The following is a 14,365-nucleotide window of genomic DNA, read 5'->3' on the forward strand; positions in this document are numbered from 1 at the left end:
GGGGGGCCATTATTCTGCCTACCACAGATTGAAACAATGGGAATGCCATATGCTGCTGGTAAGTGTGTATATTGGTATAACTATTTTAGAAAACAATTGGATATTTCCCAACAGAGTTGAACACATCCATTTCCTATGACCCAGAATTTGCACTTCCAGCCTACACTTGAGAAAACCCTTCCACCCAGGCACCAGGAAACAGGCACTAGAGTAACCGAAGGAATCTAGTCCTGGTATCTCTCTGATCTCATCTCCTTTTTCTTTTCTTAAATTTATGTATTTATTTTTGGCTGTGTTGGGTCTTTGTTGCTGCACGTGGGCTTTCTCTAGTTGTGGCGAGGGGGGCTACTCTCTGTTGCAGTGTGCGGGCTTTTCATTGTGGTGGCTTCTTTTGTTGTGGAGCACAGACTCAGCCGTGCGGGCTTCAGTAGTTGTGGCTCGCAGGCTCAGTAGTTGTGGCTCGTGGGCTCTAGAGTGCAGGCTCAGTAGTTGTGGCGCACGGGCTTAGTTGCTCTGCGGCATGTTGGATCTTCCCAGACCAGGGATTGAAGCCGCATCCCCTGCATTGGCAGGCAGATTCTTAACCACTGCACCACCAGGGAAGTCCCTCATCTCCTTTTATTTTTGGCCATGCTTACCCTTCTCCAGACACATGGGATGTTGTATGATGAATTTGGCTGGACTTTGTCCCCTGCTTCCTGGGAGGGAGCTCCTAAATCCTTGGAATTTCCTGAGTGATAGAAGTGTCTTTGTTGTTCCTGGTGGGCCCTCAGACCACACGTGAGTTTATGCTAATGAGGTGACTCAGGATGGGGGTTGGTCATGCCTGAAAGACCATGTGATAAGAGGGGGTGGGGCTTTGAGTCATGTGACATCAGCCCATCTTCTGGGGGAAGGTGAAGGGGCTGGAGATTGAACTACATGGGCAATGGATGATTTAATCATGCCTACATAATGAAACCCTGGACACAGAAATAAAACTCTGGACACAAAAGCTCAGGGTAACTTCCCTGGTTAACAACACTCTATGCCAGGAGGGTGACGCATCCTGACTGTGGGGAAGAGACATGGAAGCTTTGTGTTAGGGATCCTCCCAAATCTTGCCCTATGAGACTCTTTCTCCTGATTTGAATCCTTTTTTTTTTTTTTAAAGTTTTATTTATTTTATTTATTTATTTTTGGCTGCGTTTGGTCTTTGTTGCTGCATGTGGGCTTTCTCTAGTTGCAGCGAGTGGGGGCTACTCTTTGTTGCGGTGCCCGTGCTTCTCACTTCGGTGGCTTCTCTTGTTGCGGAGCATGGGCTCTAGGCATGTGGGCTTCAGTAGTTGTGGTGCGCGGGCTCAGTAGTTGTGGTACATGGGCTTAGTTGCTCCGTGGCATGTGGGATCTTCCTGGACGAGGGCTCGAACCCATGTCCTCTGCATTGGCAGGCAGATTCTTAGCCATTGCGCCACCAGGGAAGTTCCTTGAATCCTTTTTGTTATGGTAAGATTGTAATCCTGAGTACAGTGCTTACCTGAGTTCTGTGAGTTCTTTTAGTGAATTCTGGAACTTGAGGGAGTAGGGGGAACCTCCATATGTGTAACCAGTTGGTCAGAAGCGTGGGTGGCCTGGGGACCCCTGAGCTTGGGGTGGGTGTCTGAAGTGAGGGCAGTCTTGTGGGGCATATGCCCTTAACTTGTGAAGTTTGGCCTAACTCAAGGCAGTTAGTGAGAGAACTGCATTGCACAGACCCTCCTGCATGGTCCTGCCTTGAGACTGCTGCACTGCTCCTCCCTCTGCTGGAACTCCTCACCTTAGATGGCCACATGTCTTGGCTTAGATGTCAACTCAGTGGCGAATACCGTAGAAGCTCCATTGCAACCTCCCATCCCGGTACTTTCCATCTCTTTCCCTGCTTTTGTTCCTAATTAGGACTTCTCATCTTTTAACATACAACATAACTTATCTATTTTTTTCTATTTACTGTAGTTTTCCATGCCTAGAATACCCACGGGGGAAGGGATTTTATCAGTTTTGATCACTGTTCTATCCCAATGCCTAAAGTAGTACCTGGCACGTAGTAGGTGCTCAAGAAATATTTGTCCAGTGGGCGAGTGAATAATAGCAAAAATGTCAGCTCCCCAAATGTCTACTAATAGTAGACCACATAAATATAACAGAATACCAAACAACAGTAAACATGAATAAACTATACTCATCAACATGGGGGAAGCTCCCAAACATAATATTGATGATGCAAGCAAGTAACAGTAGAAAATATACAGTATGATTCCATTCACAAAAGTTCAAAGACAGGCATACATATCTAGGGGTGAAAGTTTAAATAAAGGCATGGGAATAAATATCAGGCTAACAGTTACCTCTGGGAGGGAGGTGGTAGGGAGAGGGGATGAGGGAAAACTGGGGAGGACACAAAGGCGACGGCTTCTCATGTACTGGCAATGTCCTATTTCTTAGCCTAAGTCCTGATTCCATGGGTATTCTTTTTTTTTTTTTTTTTTTAAGAAGGACCTGCAACAGATTAAGAGAAGCAGTCAGAAAAGTAGGCAGAACAGCAGTCAGGTGTGGTGTCTTAGAAGCTCAGAAGTGTTTGAAAGAAGATATAGTGATTGATTGCCAAATGCTGATAGATCAAGTGATTCACGGACTGAAAAACGACTATAGGAATGTGGTGGTCACTTGTGACCTTGTGTCTTAGTGGAGTTATGAGGGTTAATTGGAATGGGTTTAAGAGAGCATGAGAGAAATGAGAGATAGCACATATACACAACTCTTCTTTTATTTATCTATCTATTTATTTTTGTACTTTTGTATTTTGGCTGCACTGTGTGGCATGCAGGATGGTTCCCCAACCAGGGATTGAACCGGGGCCTCTGCAGTGAAAGTGCCGAATCCTAACCACTAGGCCACCAGGGAACTCTGCCCTGTGGGTTTTCTCATTGTGATTATTCTCGAAACTATACATGTACATTTCATACACTCTTCTGTATGTCTGACACATTTCACAGTTAAGAAGAGGAGAAAAAGAACCATAGGAGGATGACTGAGTAGTCTTGAGTCCTCAGTTCCACTGATGAATTTATTGTGAATTTAGAGTGATAGCAGGGCTGTATGATTGCGTCTGGCAGCACTTAGATACCTGAGGGTACATCTGGAGAAGGCAGATTTGGATTCATCTCTGAACGGAATTTTGCCAGGTGGGAGACATGAAGGTAAAACGAGCAAGGAAATCTATCATTTTGGCAAGGGAACAATTGAAAACCTGTTCGATGGAAACAAGGCTGAAAAGGGAGGCAAGTGAAGTCAGGAGGGAGAAAGCGGAAATCCTGGGAAGATCTGGTTTGGGTGGGGAATGACAGATCCAGAGCACCCCGTGTAGTCAATGAACTGGACTCCATGGAAGTAAAAAGCTGTAAGCCAGTGCAGTCACGGTGATGAGAGGTCTTAAAGGGGCACGTTTGAGGCAAGACAGTGTCTGGGTGCAACAGTGGCTGAATTGTCATAGACATATATATTTTAGTTCCCACAACCTGCAGAAATCCCTCTATGCCAAAGCCAACCCAAATAAAGCAACATTCAAAGCACTACCAGTGTCCTGCTATGCAGAGGCACCTCAGGACACGCTCCCCAGCATGGGTAAGGGGCGCAGCAGGAGTGACTGGGGCAAAAGGATTTTTGGCTCCTCCCTTTTCTCCGACCCAGGCACTTTTGGCTCCATCTGCAGTACGTGTCCAGTTGCAAACGCTTAGCACCGTTAGCACCATTAGCTCCATTAGACTCTCCTGGTCTGTCACCATCATCCATCATCTAACTATTGCAACAGCCTTTTAACCTCTCCCTCTACTTCTCCTGTGCATCCTGCAGACTTCATCTTCGTGGCAACAGTGGCAATGCTATGTTCATGGGCAGTAATGGCTCATCCTGATTCCCCCCATAATAATGGATGTAGCAAAAAGGAAGGGAAAATCAGAAACTTGTGGACAACATCGCAACAAAAAGAGATGACCAGGTAGTCACAGAAGCCTGTAATTATATTGGAGATTGAAAATTATTTTTAAATTTACATATAGTAAAATTCACTCTTTTTGGTGTGCAGTTACTTTAAGTCTTGACAAATGCATAGAGTCATGTGATCACCGCCACAAATCAAGATACAGGTACACTTCATGGCTCCTCAAATGTTCCCCATGCTGTAGTCAACCCTCCCCTCCCCCCCACCCCACCAACCCCTGGGGACCACTGATCTGTTCTCCATCTCTGCACTTTTGCCTTTTCTAGAATGTCATATAAATGTCATATACATGGAATCATGCAGTTTGGATCCCTTTGAGCATGTTGTTGCTGAGTAGTATCCCACTACGTGGACGTATCACAGTTTATCTGTTCATTCATTGAAGAACTTTTGGGTTGTTTCCAGTTTGCCTCAGGAACTGAAAGAATACAAGATACAATTCAGTAGCAATATAGATTTGGACTTGACTAACCAACCTGACCTAACTGATACATACAGAATTTTCATTCTTTTCAAGGGCATACCAAAACAGAACATATTCTGGGTCATAAAGAATGTATAACAAATTTTATATAATTGAAATAATTCAGAGTATATCCTTTTGTATAATTAAATTGGAACTCAGTAACAGGAAGATAACTAGAAAATCCCCTAATATTTGGAAACTAAGTAACACCCTTCTACATAACTCATGGGCCAAAAGAGAAATCAAAATGGAAACTTAAATATCTTGAGCTAAATGATAATTAAAAAAACACTTAAAACTTGTGAGAGACGGTAAAGCCGTCTTAATTTCCTTTCCTTAAAAGGAAACTTATAGCTTTAAATGAATATAGTCAAAAATCAATAAGCCTAGCTTCCAACTTAAGAAACAAACAAAAAGGACAATAAATATCCCTCCAAAAGTAGAAATATAGACACAATAAAACTAAGAACAGAGATCAATGAAATACAGGGCACAATAGAGAAAACTCAACAAAGCTGAAAGTTGCTTCTTTGGAAAAAAATTATAAAATTGACAAAACTCCAGCAAGACTGATCAAGGAAAGAAAGGGAAAACACAAAGAGCCCCAATATCAGAATGAAAAGTGGGACATCACTACAGATTCTACAGACATCTGAGGGATAATATGAGGATGTTATGAATAACATGTCAATAAATCTGAAAATTTAGACAAAATGGAAAAATATTTCAAAAACACAATTTACCAAAGTGACATAGGAAGAAGTGGATAATCTGCATGGTCCTCTATCTATTAAAGAAAACAATTCTGTAATTTAAAACCTTCCCACAATAAAAATCAAGGTACAGATGGTTATTAGTATTCTCATTGAAAATCTATCAAGCACAAATTTATGATTTGTCTACTATCATCTATGTATAAATATATTTATGTGTTATATAAAAAGCTGTCAGTGTTCACTTAAATTATATAGGGAGTGGTGGGTGAGGGTGTAGGTGCAACAAAGTTGGCCATGTATTGATAATTGTTGAAGCCCAACATTGGGTTTATTATACCTTCTTAGGGCCTACTTTTGTAAATGTTTGCAATTTTCCATAATGAAATGTTTTTGTAAAAAAAAAGAGTCAGACCATAACATTACTGTGCAAAAGCCTCCACAAGCTTTTGTTGCTCCCTCTGAGTCAAAGTCACAATGGGCAGATGGCCAACCAGGCTCTTCCTGATCTGGTCGCCCTGGCACCCCCTGTAATCTCACTCTCCACCACACTCTCATTCATTTTCATACCACTCTGACCTCCTCCTTGTTGCTTGCCCATGACCAAGGCATACTCCCATTTCAGGGCCTTTGCACTTCCTGTTCCCTTTGCATCAAATGTTCATCTTTCAGATTCAGCATGGCTTGCGTCAGTTAGGTCTTTGCTCAAATGTCACCCTTTCAGGGAAGACTTCCCTGACCAAAGTCAAAATAACTCCATAAATTGCACTCCTGTGCCCTCTCCCTGCCATGCTTTTCTCCAGAGCATCTGCATCATCTGACATATGAAATATTTACTCGTGTTTTTATTTACTGCCTGCTTCCCTCAAAAATGCAAACTTCAGGGGACTTCCCTGCTGGTCCAGTGGGTAAGACTCTGTGCTCCCAATGCAGGGGGCCCGGGTTTGATCCCTGGTCAGGGAACTAGATCCTGCATGCATGCCACAACTAAGAGCCTGCATGCCGCAACGAAGATCCCCTGTGCCCCAACTAAGACCTGGAGCAGCCAAAATAAATAAAATAAATATTTTAAAAAACCCCACCAACCCCCGCCCCCATGTTTTGACTGCATGAACACGTACCCCCCCAAAAAATGCAAATTTCAACCAGACAGGGACATTCACACCTGTACCCCAGTGCCCAGAATGGCACAGTAGGTGCTCAATAAACACGTACTGAATGAATGAATAAAAAAGGTCCTCAGGGGCTTCCCTGGTGGCGCAGTGGTTGAGAGTCTGCCTGCCAATGCAGGGGACACGGGTTCAAGCCCTGGTCTGGGAAGATCCCACATGCCGCGGAGCAACTGGGCCCGTGAGCCACAACTACTGAGCCTGCGCGTCTGGAGCCTGTGCTCCGCAACAAGAGAGGCCGCGACAGTGAGAGGCCCGCGCACCGCGATGAAGAGTGGCCCCCGCTCAGCGCAGCTAGAGAAAGCCCTCGCACAGAAACGAAGACCCAACACAGCCAAAAATAACTAAATAAATAAATTTAAAAAAAAAAGAAAAGAAAAAATACATCCATTTGCTTATGACTTAAAAAAAAAAAAAAAAAGTCCTCAGCTTCTCCAAGCCGTGTTAAGGGGCACCTTCCCATTCCTTCACCCAGACCCCTCCGCCCCTTCCTGGCCCCAGACCTCTTCCATATTCACCTGAGTCTGAGTCCCTCCTGACCCCCCTCCTCCCCCACTCTCTGGTTGTTGCCAGAGAACAGGGATATCCCTTCAGAGAGACAGGAGGCTTCTCTGGGAGCCAGAAGACCTGGATCATCATCCTCTTAGTGGTTTTGGAAAAATGGGGACTATGGAATCTCAAGATGGTTTTGGACTCTCGCTCTGCCACTTACCAGTTCTGAGATCCTGCAGGGTCACTTCGCTTCCCTGACCGTGTATATGTTTACTCATCTGCCCAGTGGCGACAAAACCAACACCAACCATATAGCGTGGTTGTGATGGTTGAAGGGAATAACCGAAGAGACCAGGTTTGCCCACGGAAGCGCTTTCACTGTCAGATGCGGATGATAAAAATTTGGGCAGCTCTCTGAGAATCCCCAAACGGTCTTTTACAAGAGGCGGCCACGTCACCTTTTGGGGTGTTTGTTGCCTTATCCTTTTTAAAATGAAAGCCTGGCCCCGTCTCTCCCCGCGCCCTCCCTCTTCGCCCCCAACCCCTGCCCCCGCCCGGCGCCCTGCGCCCTGGACACGCGTTCTACCTGTCCTTGCACCTTCGTCCTGCACTTTCGCTCTCCACGCGCCCGCCCTGCGCCCTTCCTCACCCCGCGCCCTCCCTCTCTCGGCGCCCGCCCCGCACCCTCGCCCCGCGCCCGCCCGCTCCACGCGCTCTCGCGCCCGCCCGCTTCGTGCCCGATCCGTGCCCGTTCCGTGCTCGCTCCGCGTTCGCTCGCTCGCGCTCCCCGGCGCCGGCTGCGGAGGGAGCCGCTCTGCCCGCAGCTGGCGCAGCGCGGGGGCGGCCGCGGGTGGGCGGGTGCCGCGGGCCCGGGTGCAGAGCATGAGCCGCCGCCGGCGCCGGCCGCGCGCTGCTGTGGGCCAGACTGCGGCGCAAGGGCTGCGCGGGAGCTACGCTGGCCCGGACCGAGGTAGGCAGCGGCCGCCGGTCCTCAGTCCCTCTGTCCGTCCCTCCCTCCCTCTTGCGGGCCGTCCCCTCCGCTCGCCGGCGCGGGCAGGGCGGGGCGTACGCGGGCCCAGGGTACCGCCTGGCGCGGCCGTCGTGGGGCCGGGGCGCGGGCTCCCGGCGCGGGTCGTGGGGCGCGCTTGGAAGAGGGCGTGCGGGAGCCCAGTGCGGAGTTGCCCAGAACTCCGCCTCGGGCTGGACAGTGTCAGGACCTCCCGGTCCCCAGGCCCTGCGGGGCAGCGGGTGGTCTCAGCCTGGGTGTGGCGGGAGCGCACTCGGCAGGCTGGCGTGGACACCCGCCGGCGGGTCCCCTGCCCCGGGTCTGGTGTGGAGGAGGGGGGCTGGGAAATCTGAGGCGCTAGGGCTGCGCAGTTGGAAGTTTCCATTTGCTTGTCTGCATTCTGGGCCCCGAGGTGGCATCTCACGCCCTTGCTGTGTGGCGAGGAATTGGGGCGTGAGCTCAGCATTTGAGGGGAGCCGGCCAGGGCCAGGGCGAGATGTCCTTGTCTGCACCGTGGGCAAGGGTCATTTGAAGGACCGTGCTCTCTCTGCCCCGGGCCCTCCCTGCTGGAAACAGAGCCTGGGGCAGGTGCAGCTAGTTCTGGTCTGCGCATGTGAGGGGGGAGACGAGCAGCAGGCCCCTTGCCCCCTGCATCTCTAGCTGCTTCTGAGCGCTGGAACTGGTGGATATTTACAGGGAGGCTGCCTGCCTCTTGGGAGCGGCCTGGGGCTGAGATGTGGTAGTGGATGGAGCATCCTTCTTCCCTGCTTGGAAACGGGATCCTCGTCAGGTTCACCCTCCCCACTGCTGTCATGCTTCTCCCACCCTCCTGAGCAATGGAAGGGCCCAGATGGCCACCTGCCCTGGGAGCCCAGGACGTGCAGAGTCCGGCTGGCATGCAGGGGTAACTCGCAGAGGCAGTGGTCTGGTCTGCCCCTCAGGGGTCTCCCACCTCCCTCTGGACACAGTCTGGCCCAGCCCAGCCTAGCCTGGGTCCAGGCCCTTCCCTGCCCAGATAGGAGGGCAGAGAGCAAAGCAGCAGCTCCTGTTGTGAGCAGAAAACTAGGGAGTAGGGAGGCCACAGGTCTTGACTTTTGAGCTGTGGGCAGGCTGCAGGCTCCTCCGAGACTCGGTTTCCCTATCTGTAGAATGACACCATGGTTTCAGTGACTTATGAGGGCATTTCCGCTGACATCCAGGAACACTTTGCAATGGAACCTCAGGACCCCAACCCAGAATAGGAGGAGGAGATTCAGAGTGGAGGGAAGTGGAGGGCTTGGCTTGGGGCACGGGGGTAGGTTTTCTGCCCCTCCAGCCTTTCTTTGTTCTTAAGGACATGTGTCAGAGTGACCAGCAGCCCTCTGGGGTCATGGGCCTGGGTGGGGATAGCAGCAGAATCTGCAAGCCCTACCCCTGAGAAGAGCGAGCAGTGTGGGCCCACATGCTGACATCCTTCCAGGGCGGCTGTGCGCTCCAGCACATGGCTCCCACGTTTGGGAGCACAGCAGGTGTCCCTGTCCCCAGGTATGCCATGGGGGCCAGAGAGCCAGACAACAAGTTTGTTTTTCTCTGGGAGGCATCCTTGAACTGCCAGCCTGATGGCTTCCTTCCACCTGGCAAATCGTGGAAATGGAACAGTTCACACAGAGCAGAGGGGTTTTTTGGTGTAACTTAGCAACCGCAGGAGGAGGAGGGGGAGGGGGAGGAGGGAGAAATACCGGCACCACCAGCGTTTGTGCTGGGTTGACCCGAGTGAGGCCAGGGGCTGGTGGGCCCAGGCTGAGGGGGAAGGGCATCCCCAGCACGAGTGGCCCCCCTGCAGCTGGCCAGACGAGGGACAGAGCCCTTAGTCCGTCTCCTGGGTCCTCCAGAGGAGAGCAGTTAGAGGCTGGGATGCTCAGGTGTGGCCTGAGGGCCCCTGAGCCCACCTGTTTCCTCATCTGTGAATAATGGGCCAAACGGGCAGGACTGGAATAGCTTTGGTTGATCTTTGGTTTTTAACCACAGAACCCTGTGCTCAAGCCGCATGTTGCAAAACCAGATTTGTCAAATAGGCCAAGTGAAGGTTCAGGGCTAGGAGCGGGGGCTGTGAGGTCCACACGCTGCCGTCAGGAGCTGGGGCTGGGGCTGGGGTGGGTGGGTGTAGGCTGCACTTTGCTGCATGGCCCTACCCCAGAAGAGGGCCCCCCGGGCCTCCCCACAGGACCTGCTGGGGGTGGGTGCCAGGGCCACAGTGGAGGAGAGGGACAGAGATGCCGGGCAGGGCCTGTCCAGGTGGTCTTGACTCAGTGCCAGCGGGCCCTCCTACTGCCCCCTGCTGGGACGTCTCCTCCCTCTTCCCTCCCGAGGCCATCTGCTTCAGCCCTGGTCCGCTCTGGCTGTTTTTACTCTCAGAGCTTCCAAATGCTGAGCAGAGATCTGCTTCCTGTAGCTCCCACCCACCGCAGGCTGCCTCTCATCCCTTTGCCCTCGCCTGCCCACCTCCCTCCTGAGATGAGTGTTTACTTAGCAACGCGTCTTCTAGGCGGAATCTGAGGAGGGAAGCAGGGAGGACGGGAGGGAGGCCCGGCATCACAGGGTGGCATCGGTGGGGAAGCTGCCAGGCCCTTGGCCGTGGGAGACGAGGCGGACCTCTGACACCCACTGGCCACATGTCAGGGCGCCCTGATCTTTTGGGGTCTGGGGAGGACACTCTGCCCTCTTTTAAGACTATGTGCCTTTCTCACCTCTTTCTGGGCACAGAGCCTGGGGCTGTGTGTGTGCGAGAGAGAGAGTGAACACAAGAGAGTGCCCTGGGCTGGCACAGAGTGAGCTGGCTGCTACTGATCCATTCAGAATGTCCCTGCAGTGGGGACCCCGGGAAGTCCCGGTCTAACAACTCTGGAGCGGGGTTTGGGAAGGTCAGCAGACATCAGCATGGCTGTGGCATGGCGGGAACCGTGGAAGGGAAAGTTGAAAGCCTCGCCATGTCCAGGCCTGTGCCGAGTATGGGAGGGACAGAGGCCAGGTGCTGGAGGCAGGGAGGGCCTTGGGGATTCGCCTTTTGGGACGGGTCTCAGGCCCTGGAAGGAGGCTGGAGAGAGGTGTCTGGTCAAGAGTATGAAATCATTAGGGTCCACACCGATGCCTACCAGGGGCCAGGGAGGGGCGGGGGTGTGAGTGCTACCTGTCGCTGACCCTGCCTCAGGCAGTCAGATGGCTTCAGGTGTGTCTGAACGCTCTTATCTGCAAAAGCATGTCCTTAGAGCCCCACAGGTGCCTTGAGTAGGATTCAGGGCAACACCCAGTGGTCCTGCCCCATCTCACTTACGTAACAGGGAAGCTCCTCAGGGTCAGTGCACTGGTGCCGGGATGTGGACATAGCACAGGAGAAAAGAGCCTCTTGTCCCCCTGGCCGCCACGAGTCCCTGCACTGAGCGGGGAGGGTTGGGGACAGGCTGCGGACGTGTGCTGCCCGGGGTAGCGGCAGGAGCTCGGGGCGTGCCGTGGTCCTTCTGAGCGGGCTCTGGGGTTCTCCGCGGAGTGCGGTGAGTTTGGGGAGCGATGGGTGAGCACCAGCTCAGGAAGGAGGGGCCTGGGCCTTGGTGAGGGTCCCAGTTCTTCAGAGGAGAGCACCCCATTTCTCCTGGGGGACACACGCGGTGAGCCCCCCAGGCAGGGAGCCTGCCCCGTAGGTGCGGCGTTGAGAACTCAGGGGGCGCTTCGTTCCCACTCCTCCAGCTCCTGCTCCAGCTCCCCCCAGGTGCGGTGCTGCTGCCCTAGTTGACAGCTGATGGCCTCAGAGGTGAAGTCACTTGCCTACAGCTTCTCCCAGCTCAAACACAACGACAAACCTTCCTCAGCTGTCTCGCCCTCCAGCTCTTTTGCACCCTGCTCTCCTCCCCTGCTCGGGCTGACTGTGAAGGGTGTTCTCTGCGTGCTCACTGCATACCAGCACTTCCCACTCAGCCCAGCCCACTCCCATCTGTACGCCCCTCACTCCAGGGAAACAGGCTTCAGAGGCCCTCGGGTGCCTCTGGCACTGCTCCCCGGCCGTGGTCCCCCGGGCTCTGCGGGCCACCCCTGTGCCTCCGTGTCCTCCGGCCCCCCTGCAGACCGTCCTGCGGGCGCCCCCTCCTCTCCTGGGGCACTCAGTGTTCCCCTTCCGTAAGACCTGGGCCCCCATCCTCTCCTCCCCAGACGTGGCTGCAGTTCCCTCCTTGGTGCTGATCCCACCCTAGCTTGTCCCAGCAGCATCTGAGCCCAGGCCTGCTGGCTGCCTCCCAGGTGTCCACAGGCAGCCTGTCCACTGTCATCGAACCCCTGAGCCTCCCCCGCCCAGTCCCCGCTCTGAGCAGGTGGGACAACCAGGGCCTCCCCTGTACCTCTGCCAGGTCAGCCCTTGATTGATTGAGCCTTCGGCTCGTCTGACCCCACCCTTCCCCCACCCCCCCACCCCCCGCCCCCCGGCCTGCTTCCCCTGTAGTGCCTGCCCCACAGCGCAGCCCGGTGACCTTTAACCTTCTCTTTGTAAAAATGCTCGAGCCTCCTGCTCCCAAGCAGGACGGCCTCTCCCCACCTGGTCGGCTCCCAGCCTTCCTTAGGGTGCCTTCCTGCACAGGTGTGCTCTGCGGGGTGCCCTGGGCATACCATGTAATTGTCTGTCTGTGATCCCTCGGGGTCAGGTCTATACCTGGCCTGTGGGCCCCAGATGGACCGCCAGCTCTGCGAGGCTGGCTGCGCTGGGGGACTCAGCAACGTTCGTGGGATGTGTGTGAAAGTCTGTGCGTGGCGGGCGGAGAGCGCAGGTCTGTGTCTGGGAACCTGCGTGTCGGTGGGTGGGAGGCTCCTGGCCTCAGCCACGTTGCCATCCCCTTTCGGGGAGAGGAGAGGGGAGCAGACCCACAAGCTCTGGGACAGGCAAGGGGGGGTGGGGCTGGGAGGACAGTCCCTCGCCCGTTGTCACCACCACTTCCATTTCTCCAAGTGTCACCCTCAGACTCTACCTTGAAGAGAGAGTTCTCCCTGGATCTGGTTGTCATGGCAACACTGTTAACAAAGAGTAGCTTCCGTGGAGGAGGCTGGCTCACCCAGAAACCGAGGGGGCTGGGCGAGGGCGTGCGTTCTGACGGGTTTACGAGCAGAGCCTGTTTCCACACCCGCACCGAGGCTGCCCAGGTTGCGTGGACCCCTCTGCCCCCAGGGCTCTCTGGGCCTCTGGTACCCAGACCCTCGCCATGTGAGTGTCATGGAGCCTCGATTCCATCTGCGTGTGGCCTGGATCCCAGCCGCAGCTGGCTCACGGGGGTGTGCCCAGCCCTGGCACCAGGCACTTCCCAGGGTGAGGAGCCCTGTTTTGTCACTGCGGAAATCCAGGCTCAGAGGCCCAGGCTTCTCTTGCCTAGGACTTCCCCGGAGACTGGGTCGGTGCCCAAGCCCGTTTCGGTTGTGGACTCTGAACAAGGCCTGTCCGGGTTCCATTCCTCCTCTGAGGTTAGGGCTTCGATTAAATGCGGTAACGACACGCAGCCCAGGCCATGCCGACTGGGGACGGGCGATTGGCTCTGGGATCCAGGTCTCTGCCCTCAGAGCTGGGGGAGAGTGAGGGAGGGCGAGAGCTGGCCGTGTGGGCCAGCTCGGGGATGAGGCTGGAGGGATTAGGGTTGGATGGGGTTAGAGGCTCATAGAGAAGGAGCTCGTGGAGTTCCGAGGGGAGCCTCCGCAGCTTTCCTGAGTCAGTCACTTGGAGCAGGCAGGAGGCTGCGTCAGTTATTGGTTTTATTGCGGTAATTAGCAGTGGGTGGCCCCAGCTGGGCGGATGAGGCCAGGAACAGGAGAGCATCAAGGCTGCCCCTGGAAGAGCCCACGTCCTGTCCACACCACCCATGGCAGGCCAGGGCCCTTCTTGCTCAGCCCTACCGTGGGAAGAGTCCTCCATGCTCTGCGCCCCTCCGTCCTCGGGCCTGGGAGGGTAGCCCACCCCTACCAGCGTGAGCAGTCTGCCAGTCTCTGGGGTGACCTGTGAGCAACTGGGCCCTGGTCCCTTGCTGCTGGGTCAGGGGGCTCTCCAGGACTACGGAGGGAGGCTTGACGGTGAGCAGGGCTGGCCAGGGTCCGAGCTATTCCTCTGCGAAAGGCCAGAATCGCTTCCAAGAGTGGGTGTCTCGCGTGGGGCAGAGCCTCCCGCAGTACCTGGTCCGCCCCAGGATGGAGGGCTCCTGAGCTCCAGGGTGCTTGCAGAGCCATGCCGTTAATGATGGGAACATTCATGAAAATTGCCTGCAAACTGGCCGTCAAAACGCCTCAAGGAATATCAGAGGCACCGTGTGATTCAGACCGTGTTTCCTGCCTACAACGCAGCTCTGGTAGAAATTAATAACAAAACATAACTCTAAAAATACTAGTATTTGGAAAATTTAAAACCTGTGTATAAATACTTAGTGAATCCAAGAAGAAATCATAATGGAAATGAGATGATACTGAAATGAAATGATAGAAACATAATGAGGGACACTTGTGGGACAC

At 53.6% G+C, this 14,365-nt stretch overlaps 1 protein-coding gene across 6 annotated transcripts in view; it reads left to right on the top strand.

Annotated features, from left to right (window-relative positions):
• RASGEF1A (RasGEF domain family member 1A) overlaps nt 1-14,365 on the top strand; it is a 254,860-nt gene that overhangs the window by 157,313 nt on the left and 83,182 nt on the right. The window contains exon 1 of one of the 6 annotated variants that reach the window (XM_082407472.1): nt 7,718-7,825. The exons of the other annotated variants lie outside the window; for them this stretch is intronic. The gene's annotated coding sequence lies outside the window, so the exon portion shown is untranslated. Of the gene's footprint in view, nt 1-7,717; nt 7,826-14,365 lie in introns of those variants that run through there. 6 annotated transcript variants of the gene reach the window in all.

The sequence above is a fragment of the Balaenoptera borealis genome, assembly GCF_965194805.1.
Source record: "Balaenoptera borealis genome assembly, chromosome: 10".
NCBI lineage: Eukaryota > Metazoa > Chordata > Mammalia > Artiodactyla > Balaenopteridae > Balaenoptera > Balaenoptera borealis.